Below are 24,369 nucleotides of genomic sequence, written 5' to 3'. Positions count from 1 at the left end.
CAATCAGACTACCGGAGTTCACAAAAAAATGCAAAGAAAAGGACAGAGACAGACCGTCGAGGTCCAAAACCAACGATGAAGCTTCGCCTAAGCCAGTTGCCGGTTCACCGGTACTCAGTGAGGCACTTTTGCAGCCCCTGATACCCGCTGCTTTCAAGTCGCAGGCCTCTACTGAGACCCATGTGGAGTCCGGCATGCCGTGAGATTCTCAGAGCATTGTACCCGTGGATGCCTCTCCCTTGGATGGGTCCAGAGCCACTGAGCAGGCACTGGCTTCTGAGGCTGTTTTCAGGCCTCAGCATTTGTATATAAAACTGACGCCAGCTTCAAAAACAGACAAAAGCAAATTCTAAGGCTAAAAAACTGACGCATGAGCCATGTGCTCAGGCCTCTATGCCTAAAAAACAGATGATTAAAATGGCTGAAGACTTAATTACCTTGATCAGGGGTTCCCAACCCCCACCTGATAAGAGGCCTAGGCAAGACACTGATTATGAATCAGATCAGGTTTCTATTTCTTCTGATTCCTCTTCTGATCAGGAATTTTCTATACCATCCTATGAGAATTCAGATGCAGAGGAATCCATCCCATCTGCATCTCCTCCTGAAGATTATTCATTTGGAGAAACCTTGCATACTTTAAGGGAACATTGTCATTGGGAGAGTCAGGATTTTTCAGAATCAAAAAAGAGGCTTAGGGATTTCTTTCTTCTTCTTCCTCAGCATAGGACTTTGGATATACCTCCTGTATTAGACATTGTTGATGTGTTTTCGGAATCTAGCATGGCACCTGATTCCCTACTTCCGGCTCCTAGTAAGCCAGACAGATATTATAGGGTACATGACAAATTTTTATTCAACAATCCTGCTGCTGACCCTGAAACTATTTCACAGGGTCCCAAAGGTGTAAAGGCCTCAACAGCTAAGAATCCAGCCCTCTCTGATAGAGACTCCAGGGCACTGGATAGATGGGGAAAGAAGGTATATATGTCTGCAACCTTGGCAATTAGGGCCTTAAACTGCCAGTTTCATATGCTTAAATATCAACGGCATGTTATGGGATTATTGAAACAGAAAATTATATTGATTTTTGAATGTGTGGAAAATACAGGAATTATTGCATGCAGCAGAACAGGTTGGAAAGTATACTTTGCAATGTGGTTTTGATTCCTTGGAGGCCTCTTGCAGGGCCGCAGTTACTGGATCTGTGATTAGAAGGCATGCTTGGCTCAAAGAGCAAAATCTGCCTTATGTTAAAGCTAAATTGTTGGATGCACCTTTACAGCATGATACTCTGGTAGTAAGGCAGAAGAGGTTTTAAAGCAAATGGAAGAGAAAGCTAAATCTATGTAAACTGTAAAAGATTTCTTACAAGTGCAGCCACCCAGATTCAGAAGACACTAGCCTACAAAAAATTGGTCCTTTGCTGTGTCCGACAGAGCATCACAGGGCAAGTCCAGGCACTCAAAAGGCTCTAGATACCAATCACAGGGTTCTTACAGGTCAAAGCAATGGGGTGCTTCTACCTCCAAATCTGGAGGAAACAAAGCACAATCCTACAGTAAACAGTCTCAATGACTTCCCTCTGCCATCACCAAGCACTTATATTTTGGCAGCCCCCTTAGGGGGAAAATTAGCACTTGATGCTCAAAATTGGCAGTTAATAACCCATGACAAGTGGGTATTAAACATAATATCCCAGGGATACAGATTTCATTTCCATACCTTGCCAATTCCAAACGGTAGGCCAGATCTGCCACAAAATCAGTGGGCAGAGGCACAGAAACAGGTTACATCTCTCATGGATATGAGGGCTATTCAACCAGTACCAGAACAGGAAAAAGGACAAGGGTTTTATTCAAGACTGTTCCTGGTACCCAGAAAAGACAATGTCTGGTGCCCAATACTGGATTTATCAATTTTGAACACATTTTTGGACATACCAAAATTCAAAATGCTGACTTAGCTTCTGACCATGCTGGGCAAGAACGGTTGGTTAGTGACAAGGGAATCATGCAGAAGATACCTCCATTTCAAGGCTGGTTTTATGCACTACCAATTCTGTGCCCTGCCCTTTGGCTTATCTACTGCGCCCAGGGTCTTTACAAAGTGCCTGGCACCAGTAATTGCATTTTGCAGACAAAGAAGCATACAAATCTATCCTTACTTGGACAACTGTCTCATTCAAGCAGAAAGCAAGGACATTCTTCTTCAACATCTGACATTTTTAAAAAGGCTTCTAACATGCCTAGGGTACACAATAAATGAAAATAAATCACAACTGGTGCCCTCTCAAAAGATTACATTCCTGGGTGCAAGCTTGAAGACAACTACCCAGTTGGCTTACCTTATGCCAGACAAGCAAAGGCAACTATTTACTTCAAACAGATGGCAACAAAAAACAGTTATCTGCAAGACAAATTCTGCAAGCTTTGGGGTTCATGGCATCCTGCATTCTACTAATTCCGTATGCAAGACTGCATATGAGGAAACTACAGTGGTATCTAAAACGTTTATGGAGTCAACATTGTCAAAGTCTGGAAACAATGATTCCTCTCATTCCCTGCCTACAACAGGAGTTTCTTTGGTGGGCAGAGACATGTCACCAGAACATGGGACGGTCTTTCACTCTACCCCCTGCCACCCAAACCCTAACTACAGACACATCAGACTATGCTTGGGGGGCCCACCTGGCGGGGAGATGCATTCAGGGCATATGGAGCCTAAAAGAAGTGCATCTGCATATCAACCAGAAAGAGATGTTAGCTGTTTAGAATGCTCTGACAGCCTTCAAGGACTTACTTCATCCAGGACAACTACTGATAGACAGACAACACCACGGTTATGTGGTACATAAACAAGCAGGGGGGGTACACATTCCTACCCCTTTGCAGACTAGCCATGGCATTGTGGGACACAGCCTTGACTTTCCAAGTACATCTTCAAGCTCAATTCCTGCCAGGAAAACAAAATACTCTGGCAGATGATCTAAGCAGAAATCTTATGGACCCTCACGAGTGGAAACTGGATCCACAAGTATTCAGCATGATAACAGAGAAATGGGGGAGTCCAGACATAGATCTATTTGCCTCTCCCCAGAATTATCAACTGGACAAATTCTGCACTAGAACTTATCACAGACAAGCATTGAAAGTGGATGCCCTATCCTTCAGTTGGAAAAACCTATCAGTTTACGCCTTTCCTCCTCTGCCTCTTCTTCCCAAGGTCTTACTAAAGGTCAGACAAGAAAAAACAAAAATGATCCTAATTGCCCCAGACTAGCCTCGCCAGCACTGGTACCCAATTCTAAGGAATATGTCTCAACTCCCTCCTTGGTACTTGCCTCAAATACCTCATCTACTGTCTCAGCAAAGCAATCAAATTCTGCACAATCATATCCAAACTCTGAATCTGGCAGCATGGTTGATCGTGTAATTATTCAAACACCTCTCAGTAAATCTGTGATGGATGTCATTTTGGAAGCCAGAAGGCCTAGTACTAGAAAATCTTATGCTAATAAATAGAAGAGATTCTATGCTTGGAACCAAGCACAAAGAATGGACGCAGCAAAGCCAAGTATTCCTCAGATTTTGCGATACTTGACTGAGATGCTTGACAAGGGCCTATCTTTTTTATCAATAAAAATCCATGCCTCTGCCATCTCAGCTCATTACAACACAGAGCCTCCTCTGTTTTCTCATCCTCTGCTAAAACAGTATCTTAGAGGGGCCAAATAATTAAGGTCTCCCAGAAGATCACAAACTCCTGCATGGGACCTCAATTTTGTGTTGGAAAAGCTCACCCTGCCTCCATTTGAACCAGCAGCTACTGCGGATATAAAGTTTTTATCTTGGAAAACAGCTTTCCTTCTGGCAATCACTTCAGGTAGAAGTCTTTCAGAACTACAGGCCCTCATGGCTGTGGAGCCTTTTATTACATTTTACCCGGACAGGGTGTCCCACAGGACTAATCCTTCCTTTATGCCTAAGGTGGTATCCAGTGTGGCTCTTAACCAAACTATTCACCTGCCAACTTTTTACCCAAATCCGCAGAACAAGGGGGAGCAGATTCTGCATTCCTTGGATGTACACAGACAACTAAAATTTTACTTAAACAGGACCAAATCTCTAAGAAAGTCTGAGCAGCTACTGGTGGCATTTGCTGCAAGATCAGAGGGGAAGGCTATTTCAAAGCAGATTATTTCAAAGTGGGATAAGCCACTGCATTCATTTCTGCTACTTGCATCATGGTAAACTGGTGCCCAATGGAATCAGGTCACATTCCACCAGGGCTGCATCTACCTCAGCAGCTTTTCTCAGAGGGGTGCCAACCAAAGACATTCTAGAGGCTGCTACTTGGAGCTCTGTTCATACTTTTACAAAGCATTATCATTTGCCTCTTTTCTCTAAGTCCAGGGCAGGCTTTGCCACTGCAGTTCTGCAGGGCCTTATAGCCGGTCCTAATGCTATTTAGTTCCAGCCTCCCATCCATAGCTTTGGGATTCTACCCAAATGTAATGACTGCAACAGTGATACATGAAGAACATAGTACAGTTGTGTACACTTACCATAAATGTAAATGTTCGAGTGTATTCACTGTTGCAGTCTGGGTTACCCACCCGCCATCCCCCTTTTTTCTAGAACTTCTTTCCTTCACTATATTGTACAGCCTTTATGGTGTATTTGCTTTTAGATGAAGGTAAAGTTTATGTTGTTGCAATTGCATTTATATATATAGATATATTTATATACTTTTGCTCCCCATTTGGGGGGCACCTGACATCTGGGGCAAGAAAAACTGAAGAAAATGGCATTGGCTGCATGTTTTATACCCCTGACGACCTGACGTCATGGAAGAGGAGACAGCAACCAACATAGGACCCAAGACTTTGATATTCAGGCCAACTGAGGGCAACCTGCCAGCAGATTACCCAAATGTAATGAATGTAACCGTGAATACACTCGAACATCTACATGTATGGTAAGTATACACAACTGTACTTTCTCTCTCCTCTACTCAACCTGGCAAGGACAGAATGGAAAGTATTGCTTCTCTGAGTGGACCTTTTCAAACAAGATAAAGGGTCTCGTCTTCTACCCAACCTGGAGAGTTTAAGAATGACAATTTGGATGAGTTCATATTAGTCTCTGCTAGGTGCATGTATTCTGAGGATATTGCTAAATATAGGAACCCAAACACAAGGAAATCATATGTAGTTAAAATAGAATAGAGTCTTCATGTGGTGCTCAGTACCGAGTCCAATAAACAAGTAATGCACAAGTGAGAACGGTCTTGGATTACCTGTCAGATCTTTTTACAAAACTGAACTGTCCCATGCATATTTTTTTTCTTCTATTACAGTCATCTTCTTCATGAGCCATCACTTATGCACAAAACCTTCAGTAAAACAATTTCCGAAAGCAGTTTTGCATCTTAAGCCTCTAAGAAAAGAGATTACTCCAATCTGGGTCCTATAAAAACTGATCTCCCCCTTCAGCCAAGTTCATCTGCACCCCTGCAGTTGTTTTCCTTGGAAATCTCTGTTTTTAGTGGCTGTCACCTCTTCCAGAACTAAAAATATTAATGTACATTGAACCTTTTTTGTATTTTTTCTCATTAGAAAAGGGTAACCTTTCATACAACCCCCCCCCTTTATGTCTAAGATTGTCACAGTATTATCTCTCAAGTCATTCACATACCAGTGTTCTTTCCTGAATGTTTAAAACAAGTGAGAAAGAATATTTCATTCCCTGGATGTGCATAGTTAGGTGAGGTTTTATTTGCACAAGAATAAGGAAAACAGAAATACAAACCAGTTATTCATCTCTTTCAGAATTGCTTGGCATTACATTTCCTACTTAGCTTTTGGTAAATCTTTTTTGGACATGTCAGAACCCATTCCACCAGTGCCACTCTAGGTATCACAGCATTTTTCAAAGTGGTCAGTATGCAAACTATTCTGGAGGTCACTACCTGGTCCTCTGTCCACACATTTTCCAGGCATTACAAAAAGGAGGTCAGTCCAAGAGCCAGGGCTGACTGCCTCTGCTATCTTGTTACTCGCCTAATCCGTTGTCTCCTGCCAACCATCTTCTGCTTTGCTGCTTTTAACAAATGTCAGGACTGCAACAATGAATAAAGGAATTGTGTTAGGAATTTACCATAGTTGTAGGTGTTTGAGTATAATTCACTATTGCTGTCAAGATTCCATTCCACCTTCTCCCTTCTTTCTCTTCCTAGTCGATAGCCTGGGTTGGAAAGGCTTCTCATTTATACAAACTTCACCATCCCACTCATCTCCTTGACAGTCCCCCAATGCTTTTTAACTGATCATACTTCCCACACAGTAAGGTTGAGGACTTACAGGGGACTATTTTTTTTTCTACTTATGGCATCACCAGCACAGCATAAGGGGAATGTTTGGCAAACCTTTATAAAAACAGGGTTGCCATACCCAGCCATAAGAAGGCTGAAACATGCATGTCCACAGCTAGTGGGGTTTTGGCGTTATTTGCCTAAGTTTGTCCATAAATAGACAAAAAGTTGCCTAAGTTTGTCCATAAAAACAAAAAGAAGTCTTAGACATTTAGAATTGCCATACAGCTGAAACACCTGATGTCCTTAAGGCGTCATTTGCATATATCCCATGTTGCCTATAATGCAAGAGGTTTAAGGAATTACACATTGGAAAGCCATGAGACTGACAACACAAGGTAATTGATATTTCAGTGTCAGTGGCCCAACCAGTATCAAATTCCCCTTTGGTGCTTGGAGGCCAGAAGGGTGTAGGTTCTATTCCTACTACAGGTGATTGGATTAGTCACACTGAAGTGCAACATTGGGGGGGTGCTGTAAAAGATCACACAGCACCTGTCAAAAAGTGTTAAGGTCCTTTATTTAACACAACATAAAAACATTATTGACATATTTATATATTTACAGGCACACAGTTCTATATATATATATATATATATATATATATATATATTACTGTTTATGATTTTTCTTACAGCATCCTCGTTCTTCCATAATTGATCTCCCACTCATTTTTTTTCAAACATAATTTGATTTTTCAATATATCTACCAAATTCCATTTCGCATTAAAGAACATTTCATTCAGTCTTTCATTCCAAATAACCCATATTATGCAAAAAAATTCTTGTCTACCCCTCTCGCATATTTATTTTTCTTATAAAATCCATACATAATCATATTCACATCTATATAGTTTGTCATTAATATTCTCTAAAAATATTTCTTCAAACTTTTCCAGAGTTTTTCACTCTTGCATTTAAAAAAAACATTATGTTGTCTCTCCCTCCCCACAAAATAAAACACACACCGTTTTCATATGACATATTACCCTTTACTGTTTATTTATTATTCTATGAGAAATCCTGATATGTTGGTACACCACATTTTCCTTACTTTAATGGTTTTAATAACTTATGGAAAATGTTGCCTTGGATTTGCATAATAATAGTGTTTTATCACATTATTATACCATGTTCTTCCATCTTTCTCTGTATCATATTATTTTTTTATTTTTTATGTTAGTATCTTTTCTTGATAATTTTTTCATTTACATATTATCTGTCTTTTCTTATTCTCATCATCTCCCAGAACTTATATTTAAGTATTTTTACTATTAAGTTTTTATTCTGTTCTTTGTCAACTTTAATACTATATACAATTTAAAGAAGCAGAATAAAAAACTGGATAAATTAATTCCAATACCCCCTTCATCTTCACGTCACTTTTCACTGGGTTTAATCTTGAGCCCCATATGAAAGAAAATGGCCAATTGCACAATTACCTTTTTATACTTTGCTGGATTCATATAAACATTTGCCATATATATTACTTTTCCCCATTAAATTCTAAATTCACCAGATAAACCTTTTTCCTGAATGCTAATATATACCTCCTTCACAGAAGACATATTTCTTTCAGTTCTTTTAATAAAGCCTCTCACCTCATCATGGCTACATCATTTTCCCAAATTTTGTTGCTAGCAAAGTCACTTCATTCATTTAAAATACTCACACACGCACAATTTTTATCACATCTCCTAAACCCTTACTTTAATCTTTATTCAGGGTCATTCGCATATCTTTTAAACCTCCATTCAGACAAACCAACACTTCCCTCATCCATATTTTGATTTTAGTAGCTGCAGCTATGTCATATGTATATGTCAAAACTACAAGGATCACTGCCTCCTTTTGCATCTCATATCTACCATATTTCATTTTATAAGCTACTTCATTCACTTTTGCATTCATCAACAATGCAAACAATGTTCAACTCATAGGATCATAGGAGGTTACATGGCTAATGGCCCTGGGGCCCTTACAAGCCTAGCCAAGCATATATCCCCAAAAAGTAACCTCAGTCAGCACCTGTTGCACCTGTCAGTGAGGGACACAGGTGGAACCCCTGGGAAAAAGTTATGGTTTCCCATCTAATCATCAAGGTTGCACTTGAAGAGGGTCAGTGAGGTGTTTTGTTTGACATGCATGGGAAGTCTATTCCAGTGATGGGGCAGCCTCTGGGAGACAAACCTGTCTCTCCAGCAAGTTTTCTTTATGTCCCATATTAGATTCAGGCCTTTCAAGCAGGTAATGTGTGATGAGTTGGACTTGCAGATATGGAGCATCTCTAGTAGGACAAGGTCCGAGATTGCCTTGTAGGTGAGAGACAGATCACCTCTGAGCAAATCTGTATGATACTGAATAGAGTGATAAGGATTTCAGACTGTCCACATAGGACAGGTATTGGAAGCCATGAATTCTCTTTGTGAGGTATTTCAGTGACCTTTCCAGTTGCTGCAGGTGTTTGCAGAGGTACAAACCAAACAGGGCGTTATACTCAATTATTGGTCTAATGAGAGAGGAGTATAGAGAGGTAATAACCTTTTTTCTGGATGCAATCCCTTTGCTTATGAGATGAACCAAGTAAAAGGCTTTTCTGACCACTGCTGCTACATAATGGTCAAATGTGAGTTTATCAACCTGAGTGCCCACGTCTCTCACCACAGGTTGTGTGCTTAGGGGGTTGCCGTTGATATGGTAATCAGAAGGGGCCGTGTTTTTGCCAAATGGTATGATGCATTTTTTGCATTTAGCTTGAGGCTGTGACTTTGGCACCTGTCATTAGTTGCTGTGAGACCCTCTTGCAGTATGTTAACATCATTTGGGGCACCAATGACAGCACCCAACTTAGTCATCTACAAACTTTATCAGCCGCAGGCCTTTTGTCTTTGCCTGGACCTCTGAGAAGTAGATGCCAAAAATTAGAGGTCCTAAGACAGATCCTGGGGAACTCCACTAGTGACTGGTCTGCTATTGGAGGTGGAGGCACCTATTTCGACTTTGAGGGTTCTGTTGGTGAGCTAGTTGGCCACCCACCTGATGAGATAGGGATTTATGCCAAGTTATGTTAGCTTTTCGATGATGCCAGAGTGGTGGACTGTGTCAAAGGCCTTGGCCAAGTCAAGGTAAGCTATATGTACTGACATTCCTTCATCCAGGGCCTTGGAAACAGTCTCAGTAAGTCAACCAGGTTCAACAGGCAAGATCTGCCATAGACAAATCCAAACTGGGTGGGGTCAAGTGCATGGAGATTGCCTATGTACTTGTTTATGAGATCCATATTAATATGCTCCATGGCTTTACAGATCAGACTTGTCAAGCTAATGGGGTGGTAGTTTCCAGGTTCAGTAGTGGTGCCACCTTTGTGCAAGGGGTGCCAGTAGCAGTAATACACTCTGCTTGAATGAAGCCTGTACATAGGCTGTAGTTGAATAGGGTTTTCAATGGCGAGACCAATTCTTGCTGGAGATGGTGCAGAATACAGCCTGGGATGCTATCATGCCCCACGGAAGTTTTGTTCTTTGCCTTGGATAGGGCCTTTAGCACTTGATCTATGGAGATGTGGGGTGCGGGACAATTATTGGGGATGTCAAAAGGGCCTTTGGGGGGGTAGGGTGGTTTGCGCTGAACCTATCTGGCTAAGTCAACAGGATCAGTGTTAGTGATGCTGTTAAGTATAAATAGCTGTTTTATTTAAATTTGAAACTGCTTTTATATATTTGTACTCTCTAAGGATCTGAAGAAACACTGCATAATACGAAAGCATTTATCCTGATTTTATTAAATATACATTTTTTACTTTTTATATTGTCGTGGTAGCCTTGCTGTTCTTTGGTTTTTATTGGATACTGTTAAGCACTAATTTGTAACAAGCCTGAGCTTTGCCATAGAGGTTCCTGATGTAGCTGAAGAAGGCTTTGTGGTTTCCCTTTGTTTTGGAGGCTAGTTTTGATTCATAATTAGCTTTGGAGGCTTTCACTAGTGATCTAATTTGCTTTTTGAGGCTAAGGAGGGAGTTTTTACAATTTGGAATATGTTTCTTTTAACCATTGGGACAACATTTTCTTCCTTTTGTTGTAAAGCCTGTTGATAGAGGATATCCACCAAACAGGTTTGTGTTTCCTTGAGGAGCAGGTTTTAGTTCTATTGGGTGTGGCTGAGTCCATGCAGTTGTACAGGTGCTTGTATACTGTGTTGGTGTACTGATGTTCTTCGTTTCTCACTGCTGCAGTCATCACCATTGGGTTATCCATGCTGTTGTAGCCCTCAGTCGGTCCAAATACCAGAGTCAAGGTTTTGTGCGTCGGCTACTGTCGCTTGCTGGGTGACATCAGGTCATCTGAGCTATAAAGGAGAGCAGGCAATGCAATTGCCTCAGTCTTTCTTGCCATGGAGCCTGTAGCAGAAGCAACTCGAAACACTGCCAGTCGGCTGTTTCCAGATTTCGAACTTCAGCTGAAAACGTTTAAAACTAAGTACCCCATTGGGGATCCTTCCTTTTACTTGCACTAAATGATGTCAGAAAAAGTCAATAACTGTCTCGCCTGTGGAAAGCAAATACCACACCAAGACTTCCATTCTTACTGCATCACTTGCTTAGGCCCAGATCATGATATACCCCGCTGTCTGTTCTGTACCCTCTTTAACGTTAGAACTAGTCATCGTAGGGCTCTGTTTGTAGCCAGTTATTTTCGTCTTCCACCTCCAACTACCGATATGGCATCCATCAGTCAGCAAACCTCAGATCTTCTGGAAAAAACATAAAGATAAGGATAGAGACAGACCGTATAAGGCCAAGACTTCCAATGACTCCACCCCTAAATGGATCAGTTCTTCGGAATTCAGTGAGGCACTTTCGCAGCCCCTGATGCCCAACTCGATTTCTTTGCAGGACTCTACTGAGACCCTGTTGGTGTCCTGTATGCTGCAGATGTCTACATCGTCTAACAAGCCTTCAGCTGTCTCGCCCAAGGTTGGGTCCAGAGCCGCTAAGCAGGCACTGGCTTTCAAGGATGCTGCTCACACTTCGGATTTCACTTCAAGGCCTTTGCCCTCTCTTCCAACTAACACACTGACAGCATCAAGGGATACCCTTCAGGCCAGACTTAGACCCACTCCAAAGAAAACAGCAAAAAGTCTCCATTCCACTACTACTCCCCCTCCTCAAATTAGAATGCTTAAAATGTCGGAGGATCTCATCACTTTCTTCTGGGGGTAATCAGGCCACTCCAGCCAAAAGGAGAAGGGAACCTTCTCCAGACATCCTTTCGGATTTAGACTCAGAGGGATCTGACTCCTCTGTCTGTGAAGAGGAAAATCCTCTTACTGCCTGTGAAGACTCAGATGCAGAAGAATCTATTCCTTCTGCATCACCTCTGGAAGACTTTTCATTTGGTGAAATCCTCCACACTCTCAGGGAACACTTCCAATGGGAATCAATGGATTTCCCTCAATCCAAGAAAAGACTAAGAAAGTTTCTGGACCTACCCCAGGATAGGCCTTTGGCCATTCCACCCATCTTGGATGTGGTAGATGATGTTTACCAAGAAACCAGCCTTGCCCTGACACCCTTCCACCTGCCCCCAGAAAACCTGACTGGTATTACAGGGTACCTGACTCACATAAATTCCTCTACAGAAATCCTATAGCAGACCCAGAGGTGATTACTCAGGGACCTAAGGGAGTTAAGACTACCTCTGCAAAGAATCCTACTCCCTCAGACAAAGAATCCAGGGCCCTAGACAGATGGGGTAAAAAAGTATATACCTCTACAACTTTATAAGGGCTCTCAACTGTCAGTTCCATATGTTAAAATATCAACAGCACACTTTGGAACTTTTGAAACAGAAAATTTCTGCTTTACCACATTTTGCCAATAACAAAGAGATAGCAGAATTACTGCACTCATCTCAGGTGGCAAAGCACTCCTTGTACTGTGGGTTTGATGCCCTAAAAGCTTCTAGCAGGGCAGCAGTGACAGGATCTGTTATCAGAAGACATGCATGGTTGAAGGAACAACCTCTCCCTGATCATGTCAAAGCTAAAATCATGGATTCACCTCTTGACAAAGACCACTTGTTCGGACAGGAAAACTGAAGAGGTACTTAAAAAGACAGAAGACAAAGCTAAATTGATGCAGAGTGTTAGAGTTCCTTTAAGTACAACCTCCTAGATTCTGCAGAAATTTTCCCTCTAAACACTGGTCCTTCACTGCACCAATCAGGCAGGCACAAGGAGAAACCCGTAGGGACAGACCCACCAGGGCTCAAACTCAGGTCCAGCAAAGAACTAAACAGTGCCCCCCCTCTAACTCTACAGCAGGGAATTCAAAAACAACTATGCATGCTAAAAACTCTCAATGACTACCTTTCCCATCTCTGCCTGCCTCCACCACACCAAAAGCTCGGAGGAAGGCTATCTCTTTGCAAAGAAAATTGGAACTTTATAACAAAAGATCAGTGGGTCTTAAAAATCATTGCTCATGGGTACAAATTCAATTTTTGAGAACTACCACCTGCAAGACGGTACCCAGACCTACCTCCAAACCAGTGGCCAGAAGCACTAAAACAGGTGCAAAACCTAATAGCCCTAGGGGCAGTAGAACCTGTGCCTCCAGAACAAGTTGGAAAAGGATTATATTCCAGACTATTACTTGGTCCCAGGAAAGAGGGAACGTGGTGTCCCATCTTGGACCTAGCCTTTCTCAATACTTTCCTGGTAATCCCAAAATTCAAAATGCTTACCTTACAACAGCTTCTACCTGTGTTGCCAAACAAAGCTTGGATGGTCACCTTAGACCTAAAAGATGCATACCTGTACATCCCTATAAGGGAATCATGCAGAAAATTCCTGCACTTCAGAGCAGGATCATTACACTTTCAATTCTTTGCTTTGCCATTTGGCTTATCTACTGCTCCCAGGGTATTCACCAAATGTCTAGATCCTGCTATTCCCTTCTGTAGGCAAAACAATGTACAGATTTGCCCTTGCCTGGAAGACTGCAAGGAACTGCTCCTGCAGCACCTCTCATTTGTAAAAACCCTACTCACCTCTCTGGGGTTAACTATCAATGAAAGGAAATCAAAACAGACACCTACCAGGAAAATCCTATTTCTGAGAGCCTTATTGGACACTGAATAGCAAATGGCCTTTCTGCCCCCAGAAGTTTCCTACCAAAACACTTCACTACTCTGGCCTCCTAAACCCAGATTTCTGCCAGGGAATTCCTGCAAGCTCTAGGGTACATGGCCCCATGCATCCTCCTGGTACCTCTGGCCAGACTTCACATGAGGAAAATTCAGTGGTACCTAAAAAACCTATGATGTCAAACTCTGGACACCTCCCTGCCAGTGATCCCTTGCATAAGATCAGAGTTCCTTTGGTGTCCCCAGGGCTGTGCTCTGAACAAAAGACTTCCATTCACTCTCTGTCCATCAGACCAGACCATAAATACAGATACTTTGGACATGGCCTGGGGCACCCACCTGGAAGGCAGATGTGCCCAGTGTCTCTGGGATGCTCAAATACTACCCTTGCACATCAACCAAAAGGAAACAATAGCAGTGCAAAACTCTCTGGCATCCTTCAAACCGGGGGGTTATTCTCATAAAAATGCACAACACTACAGTCATGTGGTACATCAGCAAACAGCGAGGGACTCAGTCTTACCCCCTGTGCAGACTAGCCATGAACCTGTGGCTAGCAGTCTCATCCATGGGGCTACATCTTATAGCCCAACACCATAGCAGACCACTTAAGCAGAAACCTGCTGGACCCACATGAATGGCAAATCCAGAGACATTTTTCTGCAAATTGCCCACACATGGGGGACCCCCCAGGTGGACCTCTTTGCCTCCCATTTAAATCACCAAGTACAGAAATTCTGCACCAGGGAGTACCATCACCTGTCCTGGAATGTCGATGCCCTGACCTTCCCTTGGAATATCCTCATTGTGTAGTCATTCCCACTACTTCCTCTTGTTCCAAAAGTACTAATCAAGATAAGGGAGGAAAAACCAAAAGCAATACTCATTCCCCCAGATTGGCCCAGACAGCATCGGTACCCACTGCTGTGCAGCCTATCTCTGCAGTCCCCCTGGCAGCTACTTCTGATACCTCACCTGCTATCCTGGGGGAGGGGGGAAGCAATGCTGCACCCAGACCTTCAAGCTCTCAGCATGACTTATTCTACCATAACCAACAAGGAATCTATGCTAAGCAAGCAAGTCCTTGACATCATCGCAGAAGCCCAGAAGGCCCAGCACCAGAAATTGTTATGCTGGAAAATGGAAAAGATTCTACTCCTGGAGCCAGTTCAAGGGGACAGACATTCATCTGCCCACCATTCCTCTTATTCTGGATTATCTGGCTGAGTGTCTTAATAAGGGTCTCTCCTTATCCTCTATAAACATCCATGCCTCTGCCATCTCAGCACACTTTGATACAGAACAGCCATTGTTCTCCCACCCTCTTGTTAAGCAATTCCTTAGAGGAGCCTCTAATATCAGGCCTCCCAGAAGACAGCCCACCCCAGCCTGGAATCTGAACTATGTTTTAGAAAAGCTTACTCTTCCCCCCTTTGAGCCTGCAGCATCCTCAGAATTAAAGTAACTCTCTTAGAAGACTGCCTTTCTCCTGGCTATCACTTCAGCCAGGAGAGTATCAGAGCTTCAAGCTTTAATGGCAATTGAGCCATATATCATTTTTCATGCAGACAGGGTCTCCCTAACAACCAAACCCTCCTTCATGCCAGAGGTGGTTTCAGATGTTACCTTCAACCAGGCCATCCACCTGCTCACCTTCTTCCCTAACCCTCAGAACAAGGGGGGAAAGATACTGCATTCTTTGGATGTGCATAGGCAACTCATATTCTATTTGGATTGTGCAAAAACATTCAGGAAAACTGTCCAGCTCTTGGTCAGCTTTAAAACAGGGGCACAGGGAAACCAATATTCAAACAGTCTATTTCCAAATAGATAGCACACTGCATCCAATTTTGCTACTCCTTGCATGGAAAACCTCTCCCTGGGACCATCAGAACCCATTCCACTATGGCAACCTCTACTTCCACAGTGTTGCTTAGAGGAGTACCACCAAGGACATCCTGGAAGCTACCACATGGACTTCAGTCCACACCTTCAGCAAGCATTACCATCTGAATCTATTCTCAAAAGCTAGGGCTGGGTTTGCCTCTGCAATACTGCTGGGTATGCTCTACCTATCTTAAGTTTCTGCCAACCTTCCATCCTTCTACTCAGCTTTGGGAATCTTCCCAATGGTGATGACTGCAGCAGTGTGAAATGAAGAACATAGTACAGTTGTGTACACTTACCAGAAATGTAGATATTCGAGTGTTCTCACTGCTACAGTCATCCTTCCCTCCCTCCTTGACCCTGATATCTGCTGTCCTTAGAGACACACACATTTCTGTGGGGTCTCTCATTCCAAGACTACTACTAATTATTAAAATTGGACTTCTTTGGTTGGTTAAGGCAAGAAAAACTGAGGTAATGACATCACCTGCTCTCCTTTATAGCTCGGACGACCTGACGTCACCCAGCAAGCGACAGCAGCCGATGCACAAATGCTTGACTCTGGTATTCGGACTGACTGAGGGCTACCACAGCATAGATAACCCAATGGTGATGACTGCAGCAGTGAGAACACTCGAACATCTACATTTATGGTAAGTGCACACAACTGTACTTTCAGCATAGTTGTCTGTATCCTCTGAGGGGCCAGTGGTGTGAAGCTACAGATACCCTCCCTCAGCTTTTGAGAAGTTTTTTGTCTTGATTATGGTTGGGGGGTAGGTGGGATAGACAATTTGAATGAGACAGTCTGATGATCTGATCTCACCAGGGAAGGACATACTATGGGAGTGGTGCAGCAGTCACCCATGTTGGTGAGAACCAAGTCAAGAATGTTATCTCCCCTTGTGGGGGATGAAACAAGCTCATCTAGTGCAGTAGAATTGATGAAGTCAAGGAATCATTGAGTGACTGCATTAATGCAGGAATAGTTCACCCAGTCTATGCTGGGGTAGTTGAAGTCATAAAGGATCAGAGTGTTAGGGGGTATCTTGATGAAGTCAAGTAGATCCAGGTAAGAGGAGTGGGTGTCCTGAGTCATGGAGGGGGATCTATAGCAGGCTATAACTTGGATGGGTGTCTTGCCAACTGTCAGTTGTACCTGGAGTAGTTTCAGTGTGTCCTGCTGGCAAACCAGTCTGGAGATGTGCTTGTGATAGAGACTCCACCAGCTTTAGTCTTCCCAACCTCATTTTGGGGTCAAAATGTGTGGAATGAGGTATATCCTGGTAAGGCAAGGGTGCTCTCTGCAGCCCTGAAACAAGTTTCCATGAACGCACAGACATTGGTATCTTCCAGTGCAAGGAGAACTTCCAGTGAGTGCATTTTCAGGTTAAGGCTAGCATTAAGCAGCATGACCTTCAATTTGTTTTTTTAACAGATCTTTTATGTTGAAAGATTTGTCTTTGGGACATTGCCTAAAAAAAAGCAGAATGGAGGAGGACATTGCCTAAAAAAAAGCAGAATGGAGGAGGTGAGAGCCTTGGCCGGGATCCGTAAACCCAGTGGTGACAGGTGGTGGCCATCTCTGGCAAAGCATCAAGTCCTGTCAACCATGTCATCCCAGGCAGACAGATACTTGCAATAATACCAGAAATTAAGCCAATATTTAAGTCAATTATTTTTTGTTGGCATTGTGGTATAATTCTTGGTGAAGGTAGAGAGCTCAATCATGTCTCTGTTCATATAGTCCAGGGAGGTACATCTTCAGTCATTCACACCAACATGAACAATGACAGAGTGGTACTTGTACTTTCTGTGGAGAGACTTAAGTGCGTGCATGATGTGGTGGATTTTGGCACCAGATAGACAACTGACATGGATGTCATGGGACATCCATGTCTTATACAACACTTTACGCATATGTCTTTACTAACACCCATTCAAAAACACTCACTCATTATTCTGATATGCTGACATATACACACTGAATTCTATTACCTATTCCAAGCTTCTCCGTAATATCCCACAGAGCATCATGTCCTACTGTGCCAAATACATTCTTAATATCATCTACCTTATATTTCACATCCAAAAGACACAAGCCGATGAAAGAACACAAAACTGAAAACTGGTTGCAGGAAGGAAGGCACCAAACACAAAACATAAGAACAAGCAGTTTAATCCAAAATTAAGTGCTTTTCATCACACTAAATACTGTGACTTCTTCAGATAAAAGCAACATTGAGAGCATGCCCTTAAGTAGTCAGTGAGCAGTAGTTAATTAGTTGGGTAATTAACCAATATTAGTTAATCAGTTCATTTCTTTTGACAACAAATTGAAAACTAGTACTCATAGAAACTACAGTTTCTGAAGACTACAAAAGTGTCACAAACATTTAGACACACCCACACGCAAAACATGAATATATGAACATTTATACCACATTGGCAGATTGAGCGAAGACAGTGCCCTAGCTAAACATGTCTGTGAATGCATGGATCACAGGTTTTTGTTCAGGGAAATAGACCAAATTGTACCCGATAACATGGGAATCCAGTTTCACTAGAGATAGAACATTTAGAATTAATATGGCAGTTGAACAATGCAGGGCAGTAGCCAGGTCTAAATGAAAGATGTTCTATTGTATGTATTCTGAAATTAAAAAGCCTTACTAGATAGGGTTTTACGTGTAGATTTCATGTAAAGTATGTATCAATTGTACATAAGATCTTAAAAATCAACAATAGTAAGAATGAGCATGGGTTTACCATGTCATTTTAGTATTTTTAGATATTTGGTACTTATAAAGTACAAAAACCTTTGTAGGTATTTTATGTTGTATAAGAACATTTAGTATTGTTTCTTCTGTAAGGTTAAGGTTTGAGTTTTGCATGTGGGTGTGTCTAAATGTGTTTCTGACACTTTTGTAGTCTTTAGAAACTGCAGTTTCTATGAGTACTAGTTTTCAATTTGTTGTCAAGAAGAAAGAAGTAATTACTGTGAAGAAAAGTGCTTCATTTTGGATTAAACTGCTTTTTCTTACATTTTGTGTTTGGTGCCTTCCTTCCTGCAACCAGTATACATTTCACATCCTTACTTTTACTTATAACATCAGCCACAATTTCTGTCACAACTAGTAACAATTCTTGATATCCCTTCCCTTTTATGCCATGTATGCTTCCATAATATCCATTATCATCCTTCCTTCCTTCCATTCTCCACTGAATTATTCCCATAAAAAATCCATCCACAACCCCTTTTCCCTATTTTTGTACATAGAGCTGGGGTGTCAGTTTAACAGTGACAATCATCTAGAACCAAGGTTTACACTGCAAAGTGGCTAGCCTTGCCACAGCTGTTCTTCTGTACCACAAACTTGCATATGCACCTATGGTTAATTTAGTTTCCAATCCGTTTACTGTATGTCTTTTGAATGTGGAGGAAACTGGAGCACCCACGGGAAACTCACATGAACACAGGGAGGACATGCAAATTATACACAGGAGGCACCCCAGCTGAGAATCAAACCAGAGAATCTCTTGCTGTGAGGCAGCAATGATATCTGCTTTTTCACTGTGCCACTCTATAAAAAATATAGTCAGTATTATTTAGTGTGATGGTGTGATGATGTGAGGTATTGCCAGCTATGCCAGGAGAAGTAGGGCAGTGGATGTGTAACATATGCCAGCATAGCTAGCTGGAGTTTTATAAAGAATTATATGTCATTTGTATACAAATCTTTTGTATAGGTCCTTGAGTTGAAAATGTATTTGTAAAGCTGCTTGTGTTAAAAATGTACCAGCAGTGGGTCCTGCTGGACAGGAAAGAAATACACCTATATGTCAGACTGTATTTTAGCTGTTGAAATGAAAGAACTGAACCCTCACATAAAATCACTGTTCAATCTCAGCCTTACTACAGGATATGTACCCAAGGAATGGCATACAGCAACAGTGGTCCCACTCCACAAAGGTGGTGCCTCAATGGACCCCAGAAACTATCGCCCTATAAACCTGACTAGCCTGGTCTGCAAAGCTATGGAGTGTATCATCATGGAACTCATAAACAAAGACATTGGAAACCTCCAAACACTGGATCCTACCTAATTCGGCTTTGTTAAGGGCAGATCTTGCCTCTTGAACCTGGTCGACTTCTTTGAAACAGTCACCAAGGCCATAGATGAAGGGAAGGTAGTCCACACAGCCTACCTGGACCTCACAAAAGCCTTCGACACAATACCCCACTCTGGCATCATAAATAAGCTCACCAGCTTAAATATCAACCCCTATGTCACAAGATGGGTTGCAAACTGGCTCAGGGATAGAACCCACATGGTCAGAATTGCAGGTGCCATGTCAGACTCTAAACCAGTTACAAATGGCATCCCACAAGGCTCAGTCCTGGGACCTCTCTTGTTCGGTATATATTTCTCTGAGGTACAGGCTAACACGGGAGGACTATGGCTGACCAAGTTCGCAGATGACTGCAAACTGGGTGCCATAATCGACTCACCAACTGACACAAGCATCCTCCAAAAGGGTCTCACAGAGACAGATAACTGGTGCCAGAGCCATGGCCTAAAGCCAAATGCCAAAAAGTGCATAGTCATTCCCTTTGGGAAAAACAAAGTGCCCACAAATTACCACATAGGTGGTAATCCATTAAGTACGGAAGAAGTAATTAGGGATTTGGGGACCCAAGTAGATAGCAATCTCTCCTTTGACAATCACGTTGCCAAAGTGGTTAGAAAGACCTTCTATATAGCCCACCTTATCACAAAAGTGTTCACATCTAGATCAAGAGAGGTTATTGTGCCCCTCTACTCATCAGGCCCATAATTGAATACAATGCCCCATTTGGGATGTACCTTACCCGACACCTGCAGCAACTGGAAAGACCCCAAAAGTACCTCACCAAGAGGATCAAGGGACTCAAACAGATGTCCTACGCTGTTAGACTAAAGAAACTCCAGCTCTACTCAGTCGCTTACCGCCTACTCAGAGGCGATCTGTGCCTGACGTATAAAGCCATGTCCAAACCAGAATTAATGGACATGCTTCACCTCAGGAAATCCAAATCTTTTAGAGCTACATGCTCCAGGGACTTAAACCTCAGCACAGAAATAAATAGGACATGCTGGAGGGACAGATTCATATCCCAGAGGCTCCCCTCACTCTGGAACAAAATCCCAATCCATGTTAGGCAGAGCCTCTCAATGACCCTCTTCAAGAGAAATCTTGACGAGTGGATGGGAGATCATAGGTTTACCCCTGGGATCTCCTTTGTGTCCCTACTAGACAGAGACACAGTAAACTAACCTTACAAGGGCTATCTTCTGTGACCTACTATACAGAGGCACAGTCAACTAATCTAAAATTGTGGTGAAAGCCAAACACACTCTTGGCTAGGCTTATAATGCCCTAGGGCAGATAGCCTAGTATCAACCTATATATTGTAACAGAGGATACTGGAAGAGAAGAAGTTAATCTCAGTCCAGCTAACTTTGAAAAACAATCTGACATTAAATTGCTTGGTATAGACATAAAGATTGTATCTTACAGCTCTGATTGCAGCTAGAAATGAAATGTCCATGAAAATCACAACTAAGATTCCTACTGTACTATCCTTAGGGGTGAATTAATTGCTACTCTGGAAGGGTGGAATTTTTTGAAATCGTTTTCCAGCTTCCAGATGCTGTAACACATTTTACCAAAGCTCTGTGTATGTGTAATACGACACATATGTGCTAGATTCTAGTTCAATTTCTAGTAAAGGGAGTAGTGTGGTAATCAGAAGTCAGATAACCAGATGTATGTGAAGTCATTCTGTAATCCAGCACTGAAATGATATTTTAATACTAGATGAAACAGAAGTTTCAGGGCAGTCTGTTTTTGAAACCTGACAAAGACTGCAACACTAAATGCTATGCAATACCAAAGTAAACACAACCAGTCCAGGATTTAGAACTTTATTGCCAGACAGTTACAGTTTTATTGAAATATGACCTATATGGGAATATTACTGTCATGCTGTCTGGTTTATCCAGTACAACCCATACACAGTTTTTATACTTCCAGGTGACTTTCTAATACTTTATATTTATTTGCTATGACTACTACAAGCAGGATTGTTACTCACAAGCCTCACGATGTAGCCTTTGCAACCTGCTAGCATGGGCTTGATTCACAACCCGCTCAACTGCACCTGTAAAGGGAATAAAGAAATATTTAGGCATACATATCCATCACATACACAGTCTGGACTTTAGTAAACAGTTCTTGATATGAATACTTACACAGTGCTGGGACATCACCCCTCTGCCTTGCTTCTTGGACCCACTGGTCCAAGACCTCCTTCTTTCTCCATTTCAAGCCAGCATAGTGGTGCCAGACCTGCTCACCAGTCCGAGGGATACAAGTGGCACTAGTGAGATCACTGGCGAGATGGTCCCAGGCTTCCACTTTATATTGGGAGCCCTGGTACTGGCCCTGCAGCAGTCTCTCATCATGGTTCTTTACCAGGAGTCCTATCATAACCTTGGACTCCTGTATGCCGCAGCACTGCACCTGGTAGTGCATGCCCTTGCCAACTCCTGCCATACTGCCTACAGTAGGAAGCTGCAACCAGTTATGAGCTATATTTCCATCTGCGGCATTTAAATATGGTTAATTTCCCACCCTTTGCCGTGATTGGATGGTTTTGAATATGCTGAGCTAAGCTAACCTACAGGCATACCTGCTTAGCTAAGGTTGGCAGTGCTTAAAGGGGCAGGTTCAGTATTGCTTACCAATGGGCAAATCCACTTAACTGGGATACTCATTGCTTAGCAGCCATATTTACACAATGCTTATACCTGGTAAGCAGGGCTGTGCAATGCTTAACATTGCTTATTTTTTATTTTACAGACTATCTGCTGCATGGGATTGATTCATCATTCATTACATATTATAAATCTGTTTACTGTCCCTGAAATCCCCCAATGTGCTTTCATTACTTTTATTCATGCGTGACTATACTGTATGGGGTACTTGTGTTTATATGGGGGTTTCACAACTTTATTACACTGACACCTCACATCTGGACCGACTACAGTACTCTGGTTAACGAATATATGTTATTTCATAGCTAATTATAAAAAAAAGGTTATGTACTGCTTTCACATGTAAAATACAAATTGGTCATAGTGGGGATCAAACTGGGAATGCTGCTTGCAAACGTACACTCTAACCAATACACTATAGCATCACCTCTTAAGTTGGCTGTCTGTTGCTATTTAACTTCTGGTGCTGTTTAAGCTGGACTAAGGTAGCTAAGCGACAGGCACACTGATGCAGCTAAACTTAAACTTTATTGCATTTATAAAAAAAAAGTATTTGTTGTTTGTTTGTACCCTACTGAATATCCCTGCTAATGCTAAACCTGTTATTCTATCAACTTTTTGCTTTGTAGGATGACTGTCTCTTATGGCTTTGTCCAGATTTCTTATCCTGATGGGTTGGGGATGTTATGAACGTGTTTGCATACCTCTCAAGTGTACAGGTTTTCTCAGACTGTCCAGATTTGTGTGTTCCTCCTAATATGTGTTGCTTTCTGGCAAATAGCTGAGGACTGAAGTCATTAAATAATGACAAATACTTGAGTTTAAGACTCCACATCCTTTAGAAATTTCATACTAATGCAATACCTATTATTCTATCAACTTTCTAAGTTTGTAATAGCAAATATTTAAAATCTGTCCTTATTTGTCCCCCCATCATTTTAGGCTTTGTCCAGATATTTTGCTCTAAGAAGTTGACAGGTATGCTCATTTATAATTGCTGAATGGCAATTCTGGAGTGCAATGGGCATACGTATTGTCAGAGCTCTGCTCTCAGACACACTCCATGTACTCATACACAGCACCATATCCATTTTACAGCATGGCAGTGCGCCTTCATAAATATGCATGGTGTGCTGCCATGCTGCACAGGAACAGTCCCTGCCATGCAAGAATAAGTTATTCCTGCATAGCTGTTTGCTGAATCCTGGGGGTTGTGTTAAAAGCCTTTGTGCTTTGGGGTTATCAAAAAACAGTTGCTTTACAGCAATCTTTCTAAACTCATGCACATTATCCAAGTAGTCCCTTATTTTCTCCTTAGTACTCTGCAGATGGGCCTCTTCTTGTTTTACGAGATTCCTCTTATTTTACAATACTTTAACCTCTGTCACTCTCTCTAAATATTTCTTACTTCTTGACCATATCTTTTTTTTTTCCTTTATTTCTACCATATTATTGAACTCCGTTATCATTTTTTCCAACTCCCTAGCCATATTTTCTAAAGACATTTACATCTTCCCTAATAACTCCCAAATACTTTCCACTATCCATTCCTTAAATTTTTCTCTGTTTAACAGATAGGTAGGGAAGTACTGGTCTCTCATTTTTATTTCATTACCCTGCATTATTATTGGTGAATAATCTGAAATAGTTATTGGATGTGTATCAAAACTTTAAATTAAATGCACATGTTCCTATGAAATAAAATTTCTATGCAGCCTAGCCCAGTTTTTGTACCTTGGGAAATAACATAAATTCTCCCCAAAGTCCTACTACTGAATTCATGTCTTCCATTCCAAATATTTTCAAAAATGTCTTTAAAAATCTGCCCTATTTTGCTATATATTTCCTTCTATTTCCCCCCAGATACATCATCACTGTTGCAAATAAAATTCTATTCCCCAAATATAAGTAATATTATTTGCTGAAAGCTAATTATTTCTCACAGAATTTTCTTAAAGCTCTGTTCTAGCAGTTTTAGGTGGAATATAAATACATGCCAGCATAATTCTTCTCCCTTGCCAGCAGCCCCTTACTATTACAAATCAACATTTACTATCTAGTTTTCCTCTTCTGTCACTATTGGAACTCCTCTATCAATTAATATAAGTACTCCCCTTTTTCTTTGTCCCAGTTATTCTACT

This window comes from Protopterus annectens, chromosome 3.part0, assembly GCF_019279795.1.
Source record: "Protopterus annectens isolate FY-2018-M chromosome 3.part0, PAN1.0, whole genome shotgun sequence".
NCBI lineage: Eukaryota > Metazoa > Chordata > Ceratodontiformes > Protopteridae > Protopterus > Protopterus annectens.
The sequence above is the reverse complement of the archived record's forward strand: the minus strand, read 5'-3'. Positions refer to the sequence as shown.